This window comes from Brachyhypopomus gauderio, chromosome 1 (assembly GCF_052324685.1).
Source record: "Brachyhypopomus gauderio isolate BG-103 chromosome 1, BGAUD_0.2, whole genome shotgun sequence".
NCBI classification, from domain to species: domain Eukaryota; kingdom Metazoa; phylum Chordata; class Actinopteri; order Gymnotiformes; family Hypopomidae; genus Brachyhypopomus; species Brachyhypopomus gauderio.
The window spans coordinates 42220731-42231136 of NC_135211.1; the positions used below are offsets into that span (position 1 = coordinate 42220731).

A 10406-nucleotide genomic window follows, 5' to 3' on the forward strand; every position below is an offset into this window, starting at 1 on the left:
CGGTGCTCACGATGCAGGTTGCCCCCCCCAGGTGCGGACGGCAGGGGTAGGCTCTTCAGCTTCCAGTGCATTTTCTCATTCCTCACCCTCCCCCCCACCACCACCTCACATTTGCCGACGTTGGCCTGGCCTCATTTGCATCATAATCCCGAGACCGCACGCATGTGAAATAGCAACTTCAACACGCTTTAATGGCCTCATTTTTATTCATGACGTTCCCAGGGGACTTGAGGAATGGTGAGAATGGGAATTCTGGCATCATGAAATAGCTGGAGTCCTGGAGTCACGTGCCAGGGCGCGGCTAAAGAAATAAATCACGTGCGCTAAACGCCACCCCTCAGGGGATTGTTCTTCTGCGTTCAGGTGACCGTGAACAACGCCACGCCGGGCCGTGTCGGCTTGTGACGACGCAAAGGTGAGGTGGAACGCTAGGGTTGTTATCGCTCGCAATGATTCCTTGTCACACGTGAAGAAGTGCATGAGGCCACGTGGCGCAGGCGTTCTACCCCATTCCAGAGTCACAGAGTGGTACGGCCCCCGAGGCAGCAGGATACCCCTCTGTTGTGTCTCGGTGGGTTTCTCCACCCACGGTACGGTATGGGCATTGTGGGATTTTACCATAGCCCTGTTTCACAGCTACGCTTCATACGTAGGCACGTGCACAGATCTGCCCGAGTGCTTCCGAGTCTTGGGATGCAAGCATCTGGAAATAACAAGGCAGTGTGGGGTTTGAGTGAACAGCAGAACTTGTGAACAGCAGAGCTTGTGTCCAGAGCAACTGACATGTTAATCAACATGACAGCATGCGTGCTGGGTATCAAAGCTCTTGTGGTTTCTCTCAGGTGTGCCACATAACCACCGTCTTTCCTGCGTGTTGAACATATCGAGGGTTTTTAGGTCCAACCAACATTCAAATTTATGTTTAACGGAATTTTAACATAAGTCAATCATCCTATAATGTCAACAACAATGTCAATAATTGTATGCTACCTCTACGGTGCCGAAGTATTCAAGAAAATGGTAAGGAAGATTCTTTGGATCTTTATTTTGGAATGAACTACATTACCCAAAACTACACTGGAAGAAGCGAAGGGAAAGACATGGGGCCTCTGGCCCTTTTGGCCTCCCACGCACCAGTTGCTTTGCGTTTCATGGTCTGAATAAGGTCTGCCTGTTGCAGGACTTTCTTGCAGGCTGCGTTTTTTCCAATCTCCCGAGTCGGTGCACTCTCACAGCTCGGCCACTCTTTACTCAGGGGGTTTAGAAGTTCCAGGTCCACGACGCGCGACGCCAAGTCCCCCGCTTTGAAAAGAGCCGCCCGCTCCGTGCTCGGCGCTAACGGCCTGCGGAAGAAGGGAGTCGCGCTGCATGGGTGGGGGCGGGATGTAAAATCTTGATAATGCCATGGCCATCACCGTGGGAGACGGGAGAGGTTACGCTGGTTGTGAAGCTCGGAGAGACAGAGGACAGAGGGAGAGAGCAGATGAAAAGCTCTCAGACTGATTTATGATTAAAGCTCGGGTAGACCTCTCTCTTCCTCCCTCTCTCTCTCTCTCTCTCTCTCTCCCTCTCTGTCTCTGTCCGTCCGCTCCAGGAGACAGCTGAGGTTAAATACAGCCGCTGCGATTAATACTGATCTTGGCCTAAAATGCTCGTCTCTCTCTTTAGCAGAAATAGCTTCCAGAGAAATCTGAACTAATCCTCATAATGAATTAGATATGCAAAGTGCATTTCTCGACATGTGAACAACAGCTCCAGCATCAACCTTCCACCCTTACCTGCTGTCCTCTTCCTGTTTCTAAGTGTAGAAACAGGAAGTGGGGGGAGGGGTGAGAATGGTAGGTCACCTCAAAGCTAAAGCCAGGTGGAGACACGTGCAGCTTTCACAAACCGACGTCTACTGATGGGATCACATAAAGACTGACCCTGTGCTGGAGGTGCTCACGTGCTGCTGGAGAAAAGATTGACAGCACAGGACGGTTTGAGATAAGTGAGGATTTATGAGCGTGTTGTGCGAAGGTAATTCCGCTGTGGAATTACACGCTGAACCGTCCTCGCCACACACCGGCACGCTGTCACGCTCGAGCGAAACACTGAACGATTTGGCCTTATCAGCGTGATCCGTGTAGCTCCACGGAGCCGCATCAGCTCTGCAACACCTCCCACCTCACCCCCCCCACCCCCCAGGTCGCCCTCCGTCGCCCTGATCCGAGCTCGAAGTCACTCTGCCGCGCCCGCCCTGTGACATTTGCCCAAAAATATCAGGAAATGTCAGCGCCATGATGGAGGTTGTGGGCGGCGGGTGAGTTTAGAGAGGTGTGTGTTAAACACAAAGGCCAGCACGACCGTTGATCATACCAGCCACCGAGAGGCTTATGCCAACAATCCTGGTTCAAATAGGCCTGCGCTGGTTAAAAGTTATTTATTATCTCACACTCTTTCCATCTCTCCCTCTCTCTCTTTTCTTCTCGCTCAAGTGCACTAACCTTTCCTGCGCAGACACACTGCCCTCAGATGGTGGTGTGTCTCCTCCTTGTGGAGTCACGAGACCACGTGATCTGTGGGAGCTCTGCTCCTTGTCTGGAGGAGGTCCTTCCTGCTCCCCCCGGAGGAGAGCGCTCCCGACGTCACCCCCTTGTCCCAGGCAGCACGGGTGAAGCTCCCAATCTAAATGAAGTCATTTAAAATAAAGACTTACGATGGAAGTTGAGTGCCGATCTTGAGTGTGTCGGTAATGACCCGCAGTGTCAACAGCGGGAGGATCACGAGGTTGCCAGGTACTCTGTGAGGCTCCCGGAAGCCCTGCGGTGTAGGAGCGGTTGAACACACACACACACACACACACACACACACTGTCCCCTGCCAGAATCAGGGCTGTCATATCAGACACATGCTGCAGGCCCACGGGTTGCCAGAGCGGGCTTTAGAGATCCCCCTTTGGTGCGCTGGCGCCTGCTTCTTTGTTGTGTACTAGTCTCTTCTTTGTGTTGTGCTAGCTTCTTCCGTTCGGCTGGTAAAGAGGTGATCCCTCGCTGGGTCATGCAGACGCTCCAGCTGTGTGTGTGTGTGTGTGTGTGTGTGTGTGTGTGTATTACTGGTGCCCAAGAGGCTCTCAGAGAGTTTTAATCTTCCAGTTTCTTAATTTAATCTTCCAGGCATCTTTCTGACAGCATCTCAGCACGTTTGTTTGCCCATTCTCCCTCACACACACACACACACACACACACACACACACACACACACACACACACACACACTCACACACATTAAGGTTATTGATCAGGCTCCTGTAAGCTCCACTAATGAGGTAAGGAGAGCCCACGCTGGTCGTCCCAACGCGGTCGGATCTGAAGGCCACTCAGCCATTTGCTTTGTTTTCCATGGAAAGTGCTTGGCAGAAGAACTTCAGGCCACCTTCATCTTGCTTTGCACTTCAGACAACTACCTTCCTCTTCCTCTTCCTCACACCCAGGACACTTCAAACCTTAAACTGACAAAGCCTCTTCCTCAGGGGTTATCATCAGTGTCAGGCTCTTTCCCTTTTAGCTTGTGTGTGTGTGTGTGTGTGTGTGTGTGTGTGTGTGTGTGTGTGTGCGTGTGTGTGTGTGTGTGTGTGTCAGGGGGTTACATATATCGCTTCTTCATCAGACTTCTACACTTCTTCCTTTAGATGTTTAGATGACTGTACGTTATTAATTTATTTCCATATTATTTATGGTTGGATAACAAGTTTCAAGATGGATGTTGCCTCGTCCACTGCAAATTCACCTATGGATATCAAACAAGTCCCCTAACATCCCCACAGGGGCTCTGCAGGGGGAGGGCAGCTCGCTGAGACATGAAGGGATTAAAAAGCTCATGCACATGCGTGCTCATGCACGTGCGTGCTCATGCACGTGCATGCTCGTGAAGGTGCGTGCTCGTGAAGGTGCGTGCTCATGCACGTGCATGCTCGTGAAGGTGCGTGCTCGTGAAGGTGCGTGCTCGTGAAGGTGCGTGCTCGTGAAGGTGCGTGCTCGTGAAGGTGCGTGCTCATGCACGTGCATGCTCGTGAAGGTGTGTGCTCGTGACGGTGCGTGCTCATGCACGTGCATGCTCGTGAAGGTGCGTGCTCATGAAGGTGCGTGCCCGTGAAGGTGCGTGCTCATGCACGTGTGTGCTCGTGAAGGTGCGTGCTCATGCACGTGCATGCTCGTGAAGGTGCACGGTGGGCAGAGCCCAGTAAGTGCAAAGGACACCCTGCTACCCAGTAGCCTGAAAACACAAAAACTGTACCATTATACTGGCAAAACACTGATTATTCCACCACACAGTGTCTCGAGACGCACGGAGGATGGGGGCGTCGCACCGGGGAACTGTGTGATTGGGCAAACGTTTTGCTGCCGCATCGTTGATAAAGCCTCATTTGAATAATTTAGGAGCCATAAATGACTGGAGATTATTTGTTCGCCTCCTTTCTACCGAGTCAATAATTCATGCGGGGAGGTTGAATGAATTATACAGAAATTCCCCAAAAACCTCAGGAGACACTGAAGCGACTAAAGTCTGTATTGCATATCCATGATCATTTAATGAACGCAACAATCTTTAAACAAAAATATCGTTGTTTGCCACATATGAACTTATTTTCATCCAAAACTCACTTGACTTCTGTATAAGGGGAAAACTGGGATAAGAAAACCTTCACGTCCACCCACAACCACAGAGCAGTGACGTGTGTACCGCGGTATCTGTAGAGGAGTGTGGACTAAGCCCAGGTGTCCTGGAACATGAAGGCCTTCTCTGTTTGGGGCTTCCACTGCCTGAAGATAATCAGATGATAATCAGATGACAATCAGACAATAATCAGACAACAATAAGACAATAATTAGACAACAATCAGATGACAATCAGACGATAATCAGACGATAATCAGACAATACTCAGATGATAATCAGACAGTAAGTTTAATTGAACCTGGAAGAGTCAAGAGAAGAGAGCAGTTCAGAGCAGGCTGTTCCTACACAGGGAGTCAGGACTGCTGAGGAAGAGGACAGATCAATAATTCATGTATTGTAAGCATGGTTTATGGACAGGAGACAGGAAACATCTACATAGACGTTTACTCCGTTGATAAATGAATTCATAAATAATTACATTTTAAAAACATCTAAAGAGGAACGTTGAATTTTTTACATTTTGACAGAATGAGCCAACAGCAGGTGCGTTTTGATATTAAACATTTACGTACCAATATAAAAGATTCCGATAGGTAACTCCAGCAGGCCTAAGAAGGCTCTCTCAGACGACATTGATAGCCAATTTTAGCAAATTCGAGAAATAACCCTCATACTAAAAAAGCAGTAGTGATCGAATCAAAAATAAACACAAAGGCATAACTCACATTTAAATGTGAGAAATCCATGCGAGGTTCGACCAGGAAAGAGCAGGAGAGGACAGCGTGTCTTCATCGGGACGTGGGACGTTTTGAGTCTGAAACGGTCTAATTCCACCAGCTGTGTAAGTTGTTTCTAGGGGTTAGGGATGAGGGTCCATGCCAGATCGCAGCTCGACTCGCACCCTAGAAAGGTCGTGAGAAGTTTATGCTGGAAGTGGAGGATTATCAGACAGGCGTGCGGGGCTTCTGAAGCAAACGTGGCGTAACTCCTTTCACCTCCGCAAGACTCCGGCGGCGAGTTTGATCGGCCCGCCGCACGGCTCACTTGATTTCATTTCCGTGGGAAGCCTGCGTGGTCTCGCACAGCAGATCTGAGATGAGAGTGAGGTCGGTTTCCCTCCGAACCGCTTTTAATCACACTTTCTGCCCGACTGACAGAGAGTCTGGGCTGTCTGATACAGAAGAGGGTTTGGCCCGAGTCTGCACGCAAAGGGCAGATGTTAGCGTGAGATCTTTGGTACAGGGAGTGTTCGACCTTATGCTGCAGGTTTGTATTGCTGATGAAACCAGGGGTAGTGAAGGTTTTGTTGGTGGGTTAAAACTAGGACACCGAAATATGAAATTCACTTTCTAAATTAGAAATACTTTAACCTTACAATTGTGTTGGAGGGATCATTCAAGTATGTCTCATTGCAAAATCAATTATGCCAAACCTTCACCGCAAGATCAATTATGCCAACACCTCACCTCAAGATTGATTATGCAAATATCCTACTGTGAGCTACTGTGTCAGAGGTTAACTTTATGTTGAAATTAGCTTATCCAATTACCATTCGGTTAATATGAGGTGTTTTAGTGAAATTAAACATGCATGTTATAAATAAAAGATTTTTTAAATGGTGTCTGTATATTTAAAACCTTAGCTGGTTCATTAAATACAAACCTGGTGCCTTAATAGCAGTTTGAAAAGGGCTAAACCTATTGACCAAATGTATCTTCTAGTGCAAAATAAAACCATCAAAAATTAGCAACAAAGAAAAGCAAAAACAGATAATGAAGAAGAAATTATCTGATCCAGATCAATCGCTGACGGATCAGACAGATTTGCATAGGTCGTAACGGAAGAGTCAATCAGATTAAAACTCAGGGGCTTGAGTGACGGGAGGCGGGGCCTCACATGGAGGGAGTAGGCCTTCTTTTTGCGCCCAGGCCCTCGTGTAACGCTCGTGTTAATGAACTGTGCACTTAACTAAACAAGCGTGAATATCGCCAGCCGGATCAGCGCCTTGTGTGTCATAAAACGCAGTGCAAAACAAACACAAGCGGCGTTTGGCAACACCCCCACGCTCCCCCGACTCGCCACCTGCTTACGTCTCCCGCGACTCTGTGTTATCGCCATGACGGCACAGTCTTCCCCTGGGATTTGAACCCGCCACCTTTGGGTTGCTAGCGCTTCATCTGCCAGTCAAGTTACACAACCGTACCCTGGCACCGTAACGACTGGGTCACACTACAGCGGCCAGACGGGCATCCGGACCGGTTCCGTACGGGAATAAATCAGCTATGGGCTGCTCAGCTGGCCGGGTCGGGATGTGTCTGGAGCGAACGTGAAAACTGCCAAGTTCATGTTTAACTCAGATGACATGACAGCACTCTGCAATGCTAGAGTCTCCTGAATCCTGGTGTTATCAGTATGTGTGTGCATGATCAAGCTAAGAGGGGTGTGTGTGTGTGTGTGTGTGTGTGTAAAAGTAAAAAAAGATAATTTAGTATTTTACTGGTCATGGTCGTTTGCTTGCGTTTGCATGTGCATGTAATATCAAACTGCAATGTAATTATCTCTCTCTCTCTCTCTCTCTCTCTCTCTCTCTCTCTCTCTCTCTCTCTCTCTCTCTCTGTGGGTGTTCCTGTGTTCTGCACACCTGCAGAGAAGAGATTACAGCTGAATCATCTTCAACACACCCGCCTCTGATCCCCCTTCCCCGTCAACCCCATCTACCTGCCTACCACTGTCCTCCTGTACGTGATTGGTCCTGTCCTTTATCATTACAGCTGCTCAACCAATCAGCTCACTCAACCTGCCGGCCATTAACTTTTATGGCAATGACAGTGAATACAAATCATTCTCTTATACCAGCATTTATAACTCGTAAATACCTCCATGAAGGCATTGTTTTTATGTACATCTTTATGTTATGATTTTTTTTTTTGTTGTTCCAAGGATGTTTTTAATTGGTGACAATATTGTACACAGAGCTATAATTAGTTATGTATTCATGAACCAATTTAAGTTGCTTGTTAGTACAGTGTAACGTCTAAAGTCTGAAGCTGGAAGATGCTAATGCATTCAGGATTAGCTCAACGATTGGCTGGGTTTAAAGGGACTGTGTGGTCACCAGTGACCAATCAAATTCAGTTTTATAAGCAACATGCAAAGAAAATGCCTGTGTGCTGTTTTAATTCAATTTTTCCTATTTTTATGGGGGTGGGGGGGGGGGGTGACACAGACAAGGGGGACCACAGAGGACACGGCGTCTAAGACTGTGTCGCTGGGACGTGATGCTGTGTCACCTGAAGTTGCAGTATGCCGGCATGCACAGCACTCCAGAACCCACCGGGCCCTCGACTGAGACCCATTAAAAGCCCTTTGTGTAGGGGGGAAAGTCACATAATGTAGCACGGCTCATATGAAGTGTAATAACTCCTCTGAAATGTGTCAGTCAAGAGCAACTCTCTAACTCGTTATCTATGCTATCCTCTTCCGTATAATTTTCTCAAGTCGGCTGGTATGATAAGGCGTGTGATTTAAGGTTACGGTTAGGGTGAGCAGCTAAAGACTGCCTTTATGTAAACTGTGACAAAATTGCACTAGTCTGAGAATCTGCATTAATCTTTTCAGACTTTGGATTCACTTAGATCTTAGTTCTTTTATAAAAACAGGTTCAGAGCCATGATTTAATAGACAATAATAAATGTAATCCTACAAAAAACAAAGCTGACTAAAGTTATTAGAAACATCCATCTTATGCTTATTCTCACTGGTCCTTTTATAAGGTACACCTGTCTTAGAGTTACAGTATCATTAATACAAGTAACCTATCATTTACGCAAACAGGGTATATATCAAAGGTGTGGGGAGATCAGACCAGACCACGTAGGAGAACAGGTAATGTTACAGATATTACCTGTTCTCCTACGTGGTCTCGTCTCGTCTCGCCACACCTCAGCTTCTTCTCGCTTCTCTTGGTGAGAGTCACAGAGGTAACAGGCTAAGAAGAGCACTTCTATGTTCTCAGCAACAGGTCCCTTCTCTTCTTGTGAAACACCCAGTTCTCCCAGTGCAGACGTGAGATAATCCCTCCTGGCTCGGCTGCTGGGCTCTTCTCCAGATGGAACGTGCCTGACTCTGCTGTAGCAGGACCCAGGGTCATCCTTGAGACATACTCAAACCACCTCAACCTCCTCCTCTCCATCTGGACAAGGAGATGTTCCACTCCGAGGCCTTCCCGTACCACAGAGCTCCTGTCCAGGAGTCTGCATCCAGCGACCTTGCAGAGACAGGTTCTGGCCGGCTTCTGGTCTCACCACTACAGAGCGATTCAGAGACTTTGGCACGGCTGCCACCCACCCCACCGTTTTATCCGTATTGCCCTGTGCTCCCATCAACATTGAACATGTTCCCAAGATGCTTTCAACTCTTGCCCGAGGAGCACGTTTGCCCCTCCCTCTCGAAGGGAGTGTGTCACTCTGTTTCAGGTGCCGATCCTCATCCCAGCTGCTTCACGTTTGGCCGTGCTTGAGTGCACGTCAAAGGTCCACATGAGAGCCTGATAGGAGGAAGACATCTCCTCAGCGGAGATGAAACATCAAGCCCTCTGCACCGGACTCCAACTCCAGTCTCAACTGCAGCTCCATATTCTAACCAATCACAAACAGGAGTGGAAATACAGCAAACACAACTGACTTTGACTACTGCATTCAAATATGTTCCTTTCAGAAAGAACGTTGGCAGACCCCCATGATCCTTCACAGAGCTGAACCGGTGCTGAACTCCTCCAGAGCCCAAGTTCTCACCTCAGCCACAACGTCGGTCGCAGCCCTGGAGACTCCACTCTGTTCAGCTAACTGTATCAAAGCTCCCTTTTTCAAGTTGACAGCTTTCTGTGGCATTGGTATCCACCAGTGCATTCTGTGCTATCTGCAGCACTGGTGTCTACCAGTGCATTCTGGGATATCTGTAGCGCCGGTGTCCATCAGTGCATTCTGGGACACTGAGCTGGTCCTGACGACTGAAGTTGAAGTCGCCTTTTGCAAAGTGCATCTCTGGATAATCCTGCTCAGCCCCAAAAGGTGATCAGTTGACAGCTCTGCCTTTCTCTACACACCAGAGTTCAGAACATGTGACGCCCAACTCCCATGATCCAATTACAATCCATCACTGACCCTCAGCCCAGGCTGCTCTGTGAGGTATCTCCTTATGGACATTCTTACCTTCAAACAAAGTGTTTGTTGTTGACAATACAGACGTCTAATGGCGTCTACACAGGTTCAGACCAGGGAGGCTATCCTAATCACACCCATCCGGGTGTCTCCATCATTCCCAACATTTGTGCAGTAGTCTATGCTGAACTAACTATAAAGTTACACATGGGAATCTTCCAGCAGACGTGACCAAGCACTAATACGTCTTCCACATGTTCCTTGTCAGCTCGTCATAATCAGAGAAACGTCTTTGCTTTGAAAGCAAACAAGTGAATTTGCAAATGCTTTTCTGACCTTTCAGCGATGATTAAAAACAGAACATTTTCAAAGGAACATTCTGTTAATCTTGAAGCAAATGCATATTTTCCTCTGCAAAAGCAAATGCATCTCCCCCATGTGTTCATTTTCATAACTGTGTTTAGACTGTAGTTGTGTCTGTTTAGACTGTAGTTGTGTCTGTTTAGACTATAGTCTGTTTAGACTGTTAGTTGTGTCTGTTTAGACTGTAGTCTGTTTAGACTGTAGTCTGTTTAGACTGTAGTTGTCT

General features: G+C 47.9%; 1 long non-coding RNA gene across 3 annotated transcripts; it reads right to left on the reverse strand.

Annotated features, from left to right (window-relative positions):
* Positions 1-4549: 4549 nt before the first annotated feature.
* Positions 4550-5769, reverse strand: LOC143527534 (uncharacterized). 3 transcript variants are annotated; one of them, XR_013134161.1, is made up of 3 exons: positions 5384-5769; positions 4957-5017; positions 4550-4802 (listed from the first exon to the last, which is right to left on the reverse strand). It is a non-coding gene; the product is annotated as an uncharacterized LOC143527534 (long non-coding RNA). The 3 variants fall into 3 exon arrangements; XR_013134156.1 differs by having other exon boundaries at positions 4957-5020; XR_013134157.1 differs by having other exon boundaries at positions 4957-5020; positions 5231-5769.
* Between the last annotated feature and the right edge of the window lie 4637 nt (positions 5770-10406).